This window comes from Gossypium arboreum, chromosome 3 (genome assembly GCF_025698485.1).
Source record: "Gossypium arboreum isolate Shixiya-1 chromosome 3, ASM2569848v2, whole genome shotgun sequence".
In the NCBI taxonomy this organism is placed as follows: Eukaryota; Viridiplantae; Streptophyta; class Magnoliopsida; order Malvales; family Malvaceae; genus Gossypium; species Gossypium arboreum.
This window is the reverse complement of record NC_069072.1, coordinates 132,283,538-132,295,213: the sequence shown is the minus strand read 5'-3', so window position 1 is coordinate 132,295,213 and position 11,676 is coordinate 132,283,538. Positions and strand designations below refer to the sequence as shown.

Here is an 11,676-nt window from a genome sequence, read left to right as displayed (position 1 = left end):
AAAAGATCGGTGGCGACTCCTTTTTTTAATAAAATCGAAAGTCGGTTTTCAAATTTTCAAAAAATCGCCCCAATTAGCGATCAAAGCTAAATATTGTACGTCGCTACATTAGATAACTAGCAAACTCTTTAATTTAAGACATTTAAGGCTTTGAAATATGGTTGAGAAGACATTTATTGCTTTAAAAAAGTATTTCTCATATTAACATCATCTTAGTATAGTATAAAAAAATGTCAGATCGTACTAGCATGTTGCATATTTTATAACTTCAATTATTGGTAGAATTGAGATGATTCGTACTTCGTAGAGTATATGGAAGAAGGAGATTTCGATAGTTTTAATGATATAGATTTAAATTCAAATGGTAAACTCGGTCAATGACCAACATATGATGATAAGTAGTGCATGTTAAATATTAAAGAGGGATAATCTAACAAATATGCACTAAAAAATAGAAAAAATTGCATATGATATTTTTTTTCTATTTTTATTAATAATCATATTATAAACTACTTTTTTAGACTAACCTAATACAAATGATGATTTTATTTTATTTTGTTACTTGCTTAAAAATTAATTTTTATAGCAATTAATATATTTTAAAAATATATATAAATTATGTATCTATGTAATTACAATTTGTACTATCTGTTAGGATTTCGACCCGATTAAGCAGCAAACAAGTAATAGCGGAATAAATTGAGAAATTGAACACACAAATTTAACGTGGAAAAACCCCTCTAAAGAGGATAAAAAACCAATGGCAAAGATAATTTTACTATAATGACAAAAGAACGAAGAGTACAAAAAGATGGAGATAAAATTAAACCCCAAAAACCCGAAAGCAAAAAACCCACAAAACGTAAACACAAAATTCTCTAAATGTGTTATGAGTTTTAATTTCTAATGGGTGTATGAATTTCTAAGGTTGTAGAAGAGCCTATTTATAGGCTAAATTAGCAACTCAAATAAACTTTGCTAATAAATGTTAAATATATTATACTAATAAATACTAAATCTCCTAGAAAGAAAAATATATTTTTGTTTGACTTGACTTGCAAATAATATCTCAGAATTTGGGTCATACAACTCTAACACAATCAAACATGACAAGGAATTACGATATAATTACATTTTGTTAACCAAACATATAGAGAATTACAATTTTTGTAATTATAAGATAGTATAATTAATATGATGTAAGATATTATTATTAGATTATTTATTAAAAATGTTGCAAAATTTGTAATATTTCATAATTGAAAAGTAAAAATAAAACAATATAAACTTTTAAATTTTAAAATATTGATATTTTATATTATAATTAATTTCGAATTTAATTTAATTTAAAAATATTTTATAGAATGAAGAATAAAATATACCCCACACAAATTCACTATTTATAGTATGAAGAATATGTAGCTATTCAAATTTCTTTAAATTACTAAATATTTTTATTCAATTTTATTTTTTATTTTAAATTACGAAATATGTTTGTAAGTAATGCTAAGGTTTCAAGAAATTTAATTTAATTTCATCACTAAAAATAAAAAAATTAATTCAATGCATTTAAAAATTATTTACGAAAATTATTGCCTAACTTTTTTAAGGTTTTCTTAATTGGATTGATAATCGTCTGCCACCAATTTATCAATCTAACTAATTTAACTCGTTCAATTAAATAAATTATTAAAAAAATCATAAAAATGGATAAAGTTTAAAAGATTCTACTCAATACTAATTTATCACAGATTATATTGGGATAATCTCAAAATTATACATGAATATTGATTCAACGTATTATTTGATACATGAATTTTGATTTTGTGTAATTATACACATGAAACATTGATTGTGATTCAAATGTATACGAAATTTTAATTCTGATTCAATCATATACATTTAAAGAAAATAAATATATTAATTTATTTTTATATTAAATAAATATAATTATTTGTGTATGCAATATATAAATATAAGATGATGCTATATTGATAATTTATTTGTTTTATATATAATTTTAAAATTATAATTAGATGATAAAGTTTTACGTTTTCTTTCAAATAAGCAAACCCTAAGAGATCTCTCTTTGTTTCGTTCTAATTTAGAGATCAATTAGAGATTATTAAATAAAGATAATGGGCTTCTTTAGAAAGGTAATTTGAATGGGTTATATTTTTCGGTGAATATTCGCTTAAAAAATAAAATAATCCTTTCGAGTCTTAGGGTATTTTTGGATAGGTGAAAGATTTAATTTCAGTAATATTAAAAATAACGATGACGATAAAATTAATTATTATAACGGTAAGATAAACTATTTCACTGCACTATAGCTACCGTCCATCCAAAGATACCCTTAACATCTACTGATATTTCAAGTCAAAATGTGTGATATCTTTATCTATGCTACTTCTACCTTTTTCCAGCTTCCATAACTTTAGTTTTTTTATTACTTTAACATAACAATTTTTTTTATAATTAGATTTATTTTTAAAGCATATAAATATTTTCTTCATTCAATATTGTTTTTTACATTTTAGGATTTGACTTATAAATAATTTATTTGATTTTAAAAATTCAATATCTAAAATTAACTATTTATGAAGAAAATAGTAGAAAAGCCACTTCATGACTTTAAACATATATAAATTTAAACTACAAAAATTATAGAAATACAACACCAACGATAGTTGTTTTATTGTTGACTAAACTTCATATGAACGTGTTTAAATTCAAGTAGTTAATTCTAAAAACAATGTACCTTATAAAATCAAGCTCTAAACAGAAAAAGCAAAAAGAGGACTTAGTATTCAAAAAACAAAAATTTAAACAGTAATAAGAAACAACTAAAGCTTAATTACGGTTGAAAGATAATGTGTAATGCCCCAATTTTCGGGAATCCTGTGAATGTTGGCATAGGTTTAATTATGTTAGTGGGCCTCTAGATGGCCCAAGCTTAAGATAGAACCCGGTAATTTTAGTTAATTTTTGTTCCATAAGAAAAAAGGGGTGAAATTATGAAATAGGACTTACGTGAAAATGTTTGAAAATGCTATAGGCTAAATTGAAATGGCCAAATAAATAGGAGTGCAAAATAGGAGGATTTGCATGACAAACCTCCCATTTTACATGAAGTGGCTAACCATCATGTTGTTGTAGACAAAATGTACACTTGATATCCATAATTTATGGTACAAATTGATACAAATTGATAATAGGTTAGGTAAATGTTTCATGATAATAGGTTAGGTAAATGTTCCATGATAATGGGTTAGGTAAATGTTCCATGATAATGGGTTAGGTAAATGTTTCATGATAATGGGTTAGGTAAATGTTTCATGATAAGAATATCATGTCTTTTGTATTAAAGAATTAAATGGATGAAATATGAAGTTTTATTAAAAGAAAAGGGTGAAAAGAACAAAGTTTTGTCCATCTTTGTTCATCATAGCTGAAAGTTAGAGAAGAGAAAGGAGGAGAAAGCTCTTGAATATTCGGTCATTAGGAGGAGGAAAATTGAAGGTAAGTTCTTGGTACCTTGCTTCTATTTTGAGGTTCATGAGTTCTTCTTGATTCTACCTTAACTCTTGAAGTATATTTTGATTTTTAGTTGTGTTGTGAGCATTTGGTCATGAATTAAAATGAAGGAAATGGTTGTTGTTTCATGTTCTTTTGATGAAAAATGGAAGATATGTGAAGTTGAGCCAAACAAATGAGCATGCATGTGCCTTAGATGCTAAAGGGAAAAATCGGCTAAAATGTTGTGCTTTGAAATGATGAAATGGAGATTATGCTTAAGTAAAAATCATAGATATGTGATGATTGATTGGTGATATACATGTTTAAATAACATGCATGCAAGATAGGTGTATGAAAGAGTGATTTGGTAATAAATCTGCTTGGGACAGCAGATAACGTGACTTTGGAAAATCACCATAAATTGTGGGAGATGAATTAGAAGCTGAATAGATTATGTAATTAAAGCTTATTGAGTCTAGTTTCTAATGAAATAAACAAGAACATATTTTGAATTCTGTACAATGAGAAATTTGATTCGTAATGAAGAGTGGTTAGATTAGTCAAACAGTGAAACATGGGAAACTTTGAGAAAAATCTGGTATTGATTGGCTAAACCAAAAATTCTGAAAATTTTATGGATAGAAGATATATAAGTCTATTTTAGGGGAAAATTAACGGCACTTGATTTGGAGTTCGTAGCTCCAGTTATAAATGATTTAGTGACTGTTGCTCGGAAGACACTTGCGGTGAAATTATGATTATGTGGTAAACATTGACAAAAATTGTTAATGAGTTGCTTATTGATTTCTTATAAGCTTACTATGATCTGTAGGTGTGGTTGGCGAATATTGTAAGGGGTTAATCGTAGTTCATATTTGAATAGTTAGATTAACGTGTTAGTAATCCAATTGTAGGCGGTTCGTGTGTGGATCTCGTCGAAGATATCGTCGGAAGCAGTGTGTAACTAACACCCTCTTTCTTAGTCTAGATCGGCAAAAGCGAAAAGCCGAAATGCCAAAAGCGGTATTTTGTAGATTTGCGAGTGTCACGAATGCTCGTGAGGTAAATCGATTAATGTTTTTGGTAAGCTGCAATGTTTGGACCGCAAAGTGCATGATTTCTATGCCCTCGATATTTTTGGGCTTAATGGGCCAAAATTGGAATGATGGGCCAAGCAGGCCCAATTCGTAAGAACCCTCGATGCGTGATTACGTTAGTACATGAAAAGTAGGAATATGTATGAAAAACCTAAAATAGATAAATTACTGAAATACCTTTAAAAGTGGAAAATTTACGTTTTACCCCTAGTAGATAAATTAAAAAATACCCCTAGGGTTAAATTGACCTAAATGCATGTTTATTTGTTGTTATTTCTGCATGCCATGTTGTTATTATCGATGCATGGGATTTGGGATATTGACGGAGGAAGTCTGAAAGTGGCTTGTCCACGTCTTGGAGGCTTTGCCTCAATTCTTTGATAATCGAGCGGCAATGTCGCAAGCTGTGGAGTGTTGAAATTTGGGTGGGTTGAGCTATCCCACATGGAGTGTATGGGTGGTACGGTGGAGTGTAGTGGTTGGTGGGTTGAGTAGTCTCCCAAATGGGCTTGCATATGTTATTGATGTTGCATGTATTTTGAAATGGGCCTATGGGCCATCTCATTATCTGAATAAGGGCTAAGGCCCGTTTATTATGTCTGAAAAGGGCTCGGCCCGAACCACTGTTACTGAATGGGCTTAGGCCCAATGGGCTTGAGTGACTTGGGCTTTGAATGGGTTTTCCTTACACACTGAGTTTCCCCAAACTTACCCATTTTATTTTCATCCACACAGAAATCCCCAACCATAGTGGGCTTGGAGTCATGAGGGAATTGAGTGGCCACCGTTCGAAAGTTTGATTTTCTTACCGTGAACTGGACATCCTTTTATTTACGTTTGAAGTTGTTGGGCTTTTAAATGTAATAAGGCCGCTTAATTATTTTGATGGTTTTAATATGTATTACTAAGATAGGTAATACTTATTTTAAGCTATTAAAATTGGATAGTTTTAGTAGCGTTTTCAAAAGCAAGTAATTGATTTCAAAATAACACGAAAACAAGCAAAGCTTCCATAATGAAGATGTTTTCCAAAATTAATCTTTTTTTCCTAAAATGGACTTAATCAAATTGGTTGCTGAAAATATACATGACGTTAAGGTGTGGCAATGGCGGTGTACATGTCTAGGATTGGATCCGAAAGGAGCATGGTACTTAAGTAGTCCGATGGACTCACCTCCTCTTTTCCGATTTCCTACCTGGTGCACAACTTCCATTCACCTTAACCCTTAATGAATTAATCTTTTGAACATCAAGTACGATTTTCTGGACTTAGAATGGAAAATTTTTTAACGTTTTTTTATGTGGCATGCCGGATCCGGCCATAACTTCTGGGCCGGGTTTGGGGTACTACATCTAGTGGTATCAGAGCCTAGGTTGCAACAACTCGGCTGTGGAATGGGTTTACAAAAACAAAGATTTTCGAAGCGAAAATTTTATAAAGAATCTGAAAAACTCGATTTTAAAATTTAGATCTTTAGAAGTTGGCATTCAATCTCGGCTCAAGTCTGTAAGTATTACTCGAACTTTTCGAATATTTTCTGAATTATCTGTCTATCTGAAACCCTATTAGGATACTCTAGATAGGATGATCTGAAACCATAGGAAAATCGATAAGAGACTGAAAGCGTAGCTAGACTTGATTACGTGAAAACAAACTCGAACTCTTATCGATTCATAAAACATCGTAATAAACACTGGAATATTAGTTGATGCATAAAATTCGTAATGAAGATAATACGATATGAGTACAAGAGCTACTCGTGGAAGAGGCCGTGGGCGTGGTCGAGGAAGAGCTCGGCGAGATCTTCGTCTTGGGACATATTGGCGGTGGATGCACCTGGTACCACCAAACAATGAGGTAGAGTCTCATGATTTGCGGTCGAGGATGATGCCCATCACGAGCAATGTTTTGTGTTCGGAAAGGGTTGCCGGGGCAAGTACGGGTAATAGAGTTCGGGGATCTATTTCTGAACGACTTCGGGCTAACGGAGCGGAGATCTTTAGGGGCATGTCTGGTATAGCCCCGAATGTGGCGGAGTATTGGTTAGAGGCCACAGAACGGATTATGGACAACTTGGACTACTCTGAGGAGATTGTGAGTGGGGTATCTGTACTAAGTCTTTTGGGTCACTCGGTTAGGGTAGACAAACTGTATAGGGATGTACCCTTAGAAACTCAATGTAAGATTTTCCCTGGAGATCTGATGGAGTTACCATTCGGAGAGTTTGATCTCATTTTGGGAATGGGTGGCTTGTTAAGCATAAAGCGACTCGGGTGTCTTGCTAAATGAATGGTGTTAAGGACCACAAAGGATGATGAGGTTATAGTGATAGGTGAGCGAAGGATTATTTGTCCAATGTGGTGTCGACTTTAAGAGCCGAAAAGTGGATTGAGAAGGTTGTGAGGCCTATTTGGCATTTGTAAGTCGATCGAAGAGGAGGGATGACGGTGGATAAGGTTAGGACCGTAAAGGAGTTCTAAGATGTTTTTCCGGAGGAGCTTCCAGGATTGCCTCCGAATCGAGAAGTTGAGTTTGGAATAGACTTGTTGCCTGGAATGGAGCCTGTGTCCATCACACCGTATAGGATGGCAGAAGGAGTTAGTGGAGTTAAAGGCTCAAATTCAAGAGTTGTTGGACAGGGACTTCATTAGGCCAAGCGTGTCTCCATGGGGAGCACTGGTGCTATTCGTGAAAAAGAAGGATGGTACGATGCGGATGTGCATTGATTATCGCCAATTGAACAAACTGACGATTAAGAATAAGTATCTACTGCCAAGGATTGACGAGCTATTCGACTAGCTTAGAGGAGCTTCTGTATTTTCCAAGATCGACCTTCGATCTGGATATCATTAGTTAAGGGTCAAGGAGGTAGATATCCATAAGACGGCATTCAGGACTCGGTATGGTCATTATGAGTTTCTGGTTATGCCATTTGGACTGACGAACGCTCCTGCAGCATTTATGGATCTGATGAATCGTGTGTTCCAACCATTTTTGGATCAGTTCGTAGTCGTCTTTATTGACGATATCCTGGTATATTCTGAAGCTGTAACGAAACATGATGAGCATCTCCGTATAGTGCTGTAAGTATTAAGGGAGAAGGAACTCTTCGCGAAGTTCAGCAAGTGTGAATTTTGGTTGAGGGAGGTAACCTTCTTAGGATATGTGGTCTCTGCTGAAGGGATGAAGGTAGACCTTCGAAAGATTGAAGCGATTTTGGAATGGAAGCCGCCTAGGTCAGTGTCGGACATATGGAGTTTCCTAGGACTGGCAGGATACTACAGAAGGTTTGTAGAAGGTTTTTCTGTGATGGCAGCACCCCTGATAAAACTCATAAGGAAATGAGTACCGTTTGTATAGACTAAGAAGCAGTAGGAAGCTTTTGAGAAGTTGAATAAAATTACATTGAAGCACTGTGTTAATTCAAATGAGTGCAGGAATGATTTTCTTGTGCAGCGATGACGCATCACACGTGGGTTTGGGCTGCGTGTTAATGCAAGAGGGTAAGGTGGTTGCATATGCATCACGACAGCTTAAGCCTCATGAGGGGAACTATCCGACTCATGATTTAGAGCTAGCAGTAGTGATCTTCGCATTGAAAATCTGGAGACATTACTTATATGAAGAAAAGTGTATTATATAGACTGACCATAAGAGTCTTAAGTATTTGTTGACTCAGAAGGAGCTGAACCTTAGGCAAAGGAGATGTATTGAGTTGCTTAAGGATTATGACTGTTCGATCGAGTATCACCCAAGTAAGGCTAATATGGTAGCCGATGCTCTAAGTCGTAGAGCTGTATCTGATCTGAGAGCAATGTTTGCTCGTCTGAGTCTGTATGATGATGGAAGTCTGTTGGCTGAGTTGCAAGTGAGGCCCAACCTGGGTGGATCAGATTAAGGAAAAATAGTTGAACGATGAGTCTTTGGTCGCTCGTTTTCAACAAGTTAAGGAAGGGGAAACTTCTGAGTTTGGGAGCCAGAAGAGACGATGCAACAACAATGTCCTCATCTGTTTGGATTAGGTAAATTTCGAGGACGAAATTTCTTTAAGGAGGGTAGAGTTGTAACGCCCCAATTTTCGGGAATCCTGTGAATGTTGGCATAGGTTTAATTATGTTAGTGGGCCTCTAGATGGCCCAAGCTTAAGATAGAACCCGGTAATTTTAGTTAATTTTTGTTCCATAAGAAAAAAGGGGTGAAATTATGAAATAGGACCTACGTGAAAATGTTTGAAAATGCTATAGGCTAAATTGAAATGGCCAAATAAATAGGAGTGCAAAATAGGAGGATTTGCATGACAAACCTCCCATTTTACATGAAGTGGCTAACCATCATGTTGTTGTAGACAAAATGTACACTTGATATCCATAATTTATGGTACAAATTGATACAAATTGATAATAGGTTAGGTAAATGTTTCATGATAATAGGTTAGGTAAATGTTCCATGATAATGGGTTAGGTAAATGTTCCATGATAATGGGTTAGGTAAATGTTCCATGATAATGGGTTAGGTAAATGTTTCATGATAATGGGTTAGGTAAATGTTTCATGATAAGAATATCATGTCTTTTGTATTAAAGAATTAAATGGATGAAATATGAAGTTTTATTAAAAGAAAAAGGGGTGAAAAGAACAAAGTTTTGTCCATCTTTGTTCATCATAGCTGAAAGTTAGAGAAGAGAAAGGAGGGGAGAAAGCTCTTGAGTATTCGGTCATTAGGAGGAGGAAAATTGAAGGTAAGTTCTTGGTACCTTGCTTCTATTTTGAGGTTCATGAGTTCTTCTTGATTCTACCTTAACTCTTGAAGTATATTTTGATTTTTAGTTGTGTTGTGAGCATTTGGTCATGAATTAAAATGAAGGAAATGGTTGTTGTTTCATGTTCTTTTGATGAAAAATGGAAGATATGTGAAGTTGAGCCAAACAAATGAGCATGCATGTGCCTTAGATGCTAAAGGGAAAAATCGGCTAAAATGTTGTGCTTTGAAATGATGAAATGGAGATTATGCTTAAGTAAAAATCATAGATATGTGATGATTGATTGGTGATATACATGTTTAAATAACATGCATGCAAGATAGGTGTATGAAAGAGTGATTTGGTAATAAATCTGCTTGGGACAGCAGCAGTAACGTGACTTTGGAAAATCACCATAAATTGTGGGAGATGAATTAGAAGCTGAATAGATTATGTAATTAAAGCTTATTGAGTCTAGTTTCTAATGAAATAAACAAGAACATATTTTGAATTCTGTACAATGAGAAATTTGATTCGTAATGAAGAGTGGTTAGATTAGTCAAACAGTGAAACATGGGAAACTTTGAGAAAAATCTGGTATTGATTGGCTAAACCAAAAATTCTGAAAATTTTATGGATAGAAGATATATAAGTCTATTTTAAGGGAAAATTAACGGCACTTGATTTGGAGTTTCGTAGCTCCAGTTATAAATGATTTAGTGACTGTTGCTCAGGAAGACAGCTTGCAGTGAAATTATGATTATGTGGTAAACATTGACAAAAAATTGTTAATGAGTTGCTTATTGATTTCTTATAAGCTTACTATGATCTGTAGGTGTGGTTGGCCGAATATTGTAAGGGGTTAATACGTAGTTCGTATTTGAATAGTTAGATTAACGTGTTAGTAATCCAATTGTAGGCAGTTCGTGTGTGGATCTCGTCAGCATATCGTCGGAAATAGGTGTGTAACTAACACCCTCTTTCTTAGTCTAGATCGGCAAAAGCCGAAAAGCCGAAATGCCGAAAACTGGTATTTTGTAGATTTGCGATTGTGCGAATGCTCGTGAGGTAAATCGATTAATGTTTTTGGTAAGCTGCAATGTTTGGACTGCAAAGTGCATGATTTCTATGCCCTTGATATTTTTGGGCTTAATGGGCCAAAATTGGAATGATGGGCCAACGGGCCCAATTCGGTAAGAACCCTCGGTACGTGATTCTGTTAGTACATGAAAAGTAGGAATATGTATGAAAAACCCTAAAATAGATAAATTACTGAAATACCTTTAAAAGTGGAAAATTTACGGTTTACCCTATTAGATAAATTAAGAAATACCCCTAGGGTTAAATTGACCTAAATGCATGTTTGATTGTTGTTATTTCTTGCATGCCATGTTGTTATTATCGATGCATGGGATGGGATATTGACGGAGGAAGTACTGAAAGTGGCTTGTCCACGTCTTGGAGGCTTTGCCTCAATTCTTTGATAAGCGAGCGGCAAGAATTGCAGAATGTGGAGTGTTAAATTTGGGTGGGTTGAGCTATCCCACATGGAGTGTATGGCTGGTACGGGTGGAGTGTAGTGGTTGGTGGGTTGAGTAGTCTCCCCAAATGGGCTTGCATATGTTATTGATGTTGCATGTATTTTGAAATGGGCCTATGGGCCATCATTATCTGAATAAGGGCTAAGGCCCGTTTATTGTGTCTGAAAAGGGCTCGGCCCAGTACCCTTTATTACTGAATGGGCTTAGGCCCAATGGGCTTGAGTGACTTGGGCTTTGAATGGGTTTTCCTTACACACTGAGTTTCCCCAAACTCACCCATTTTATTTTCATCCACACAGGAAATCCCCAACCATAGTGGGCTTGGAGCTGTGAGGGAATTCGGAGTGGCCACCCGTTCTGAAAGTTTGATTTTCTTCTGGTGAACTGGACATCCTTTTATTTACGTTTGAAGTTGTTGGGCTTTTAAATGTAATAAGGCCGCTTAATTATTTTTGATGGTTTTAATATGTATTACTAAGATAGGTAATACTTATTTTAACTGTTAAAATTGGATAGTTTTAGGGCGCGTTTTCAAAAACAGTAATTGATTTCAAAATAACACGAAAACAAGCAAAGCTTCCGCAATGAAGATGTTTTCCAAAATTAATTTTTTTTTTCCTAAAATGGACTTAATCAAATTGGTTGCCTGAAAATATACATGACGTTAAGGTGTGGCAATGGCGGTGTGCATGTCTAGGATTGGATCCGAAAGGAGCATGGTACTTAAGTAGTCCGATGGACTCACCTCCTCTTTTCCGGTTTCCTACCTGGTGCACAACT

General features: G+C 34.5%; 1 long non-coding RNA gene across 1 annotated transcript; it reads left to right on the top strand.

Annotated features, from left to right (window-relative positions):
• Positions 1-9,180: 9,180 nt before the first annotated feature.
• Positions 9,181-11,404, top strand: LOC128290421 (uncharacterized). The gene is made up of 3 exons (XR_008280259.1): positions 9,181-9,355; positions 10,275-10,316; positions 11,196-11,404. It is a non-coding gene; the product is annotated as an uncharacterized LOC128290421 (long non-coding RNA).
• Positions 11,405-11,676: the final 272 nt, after the last annotated feature.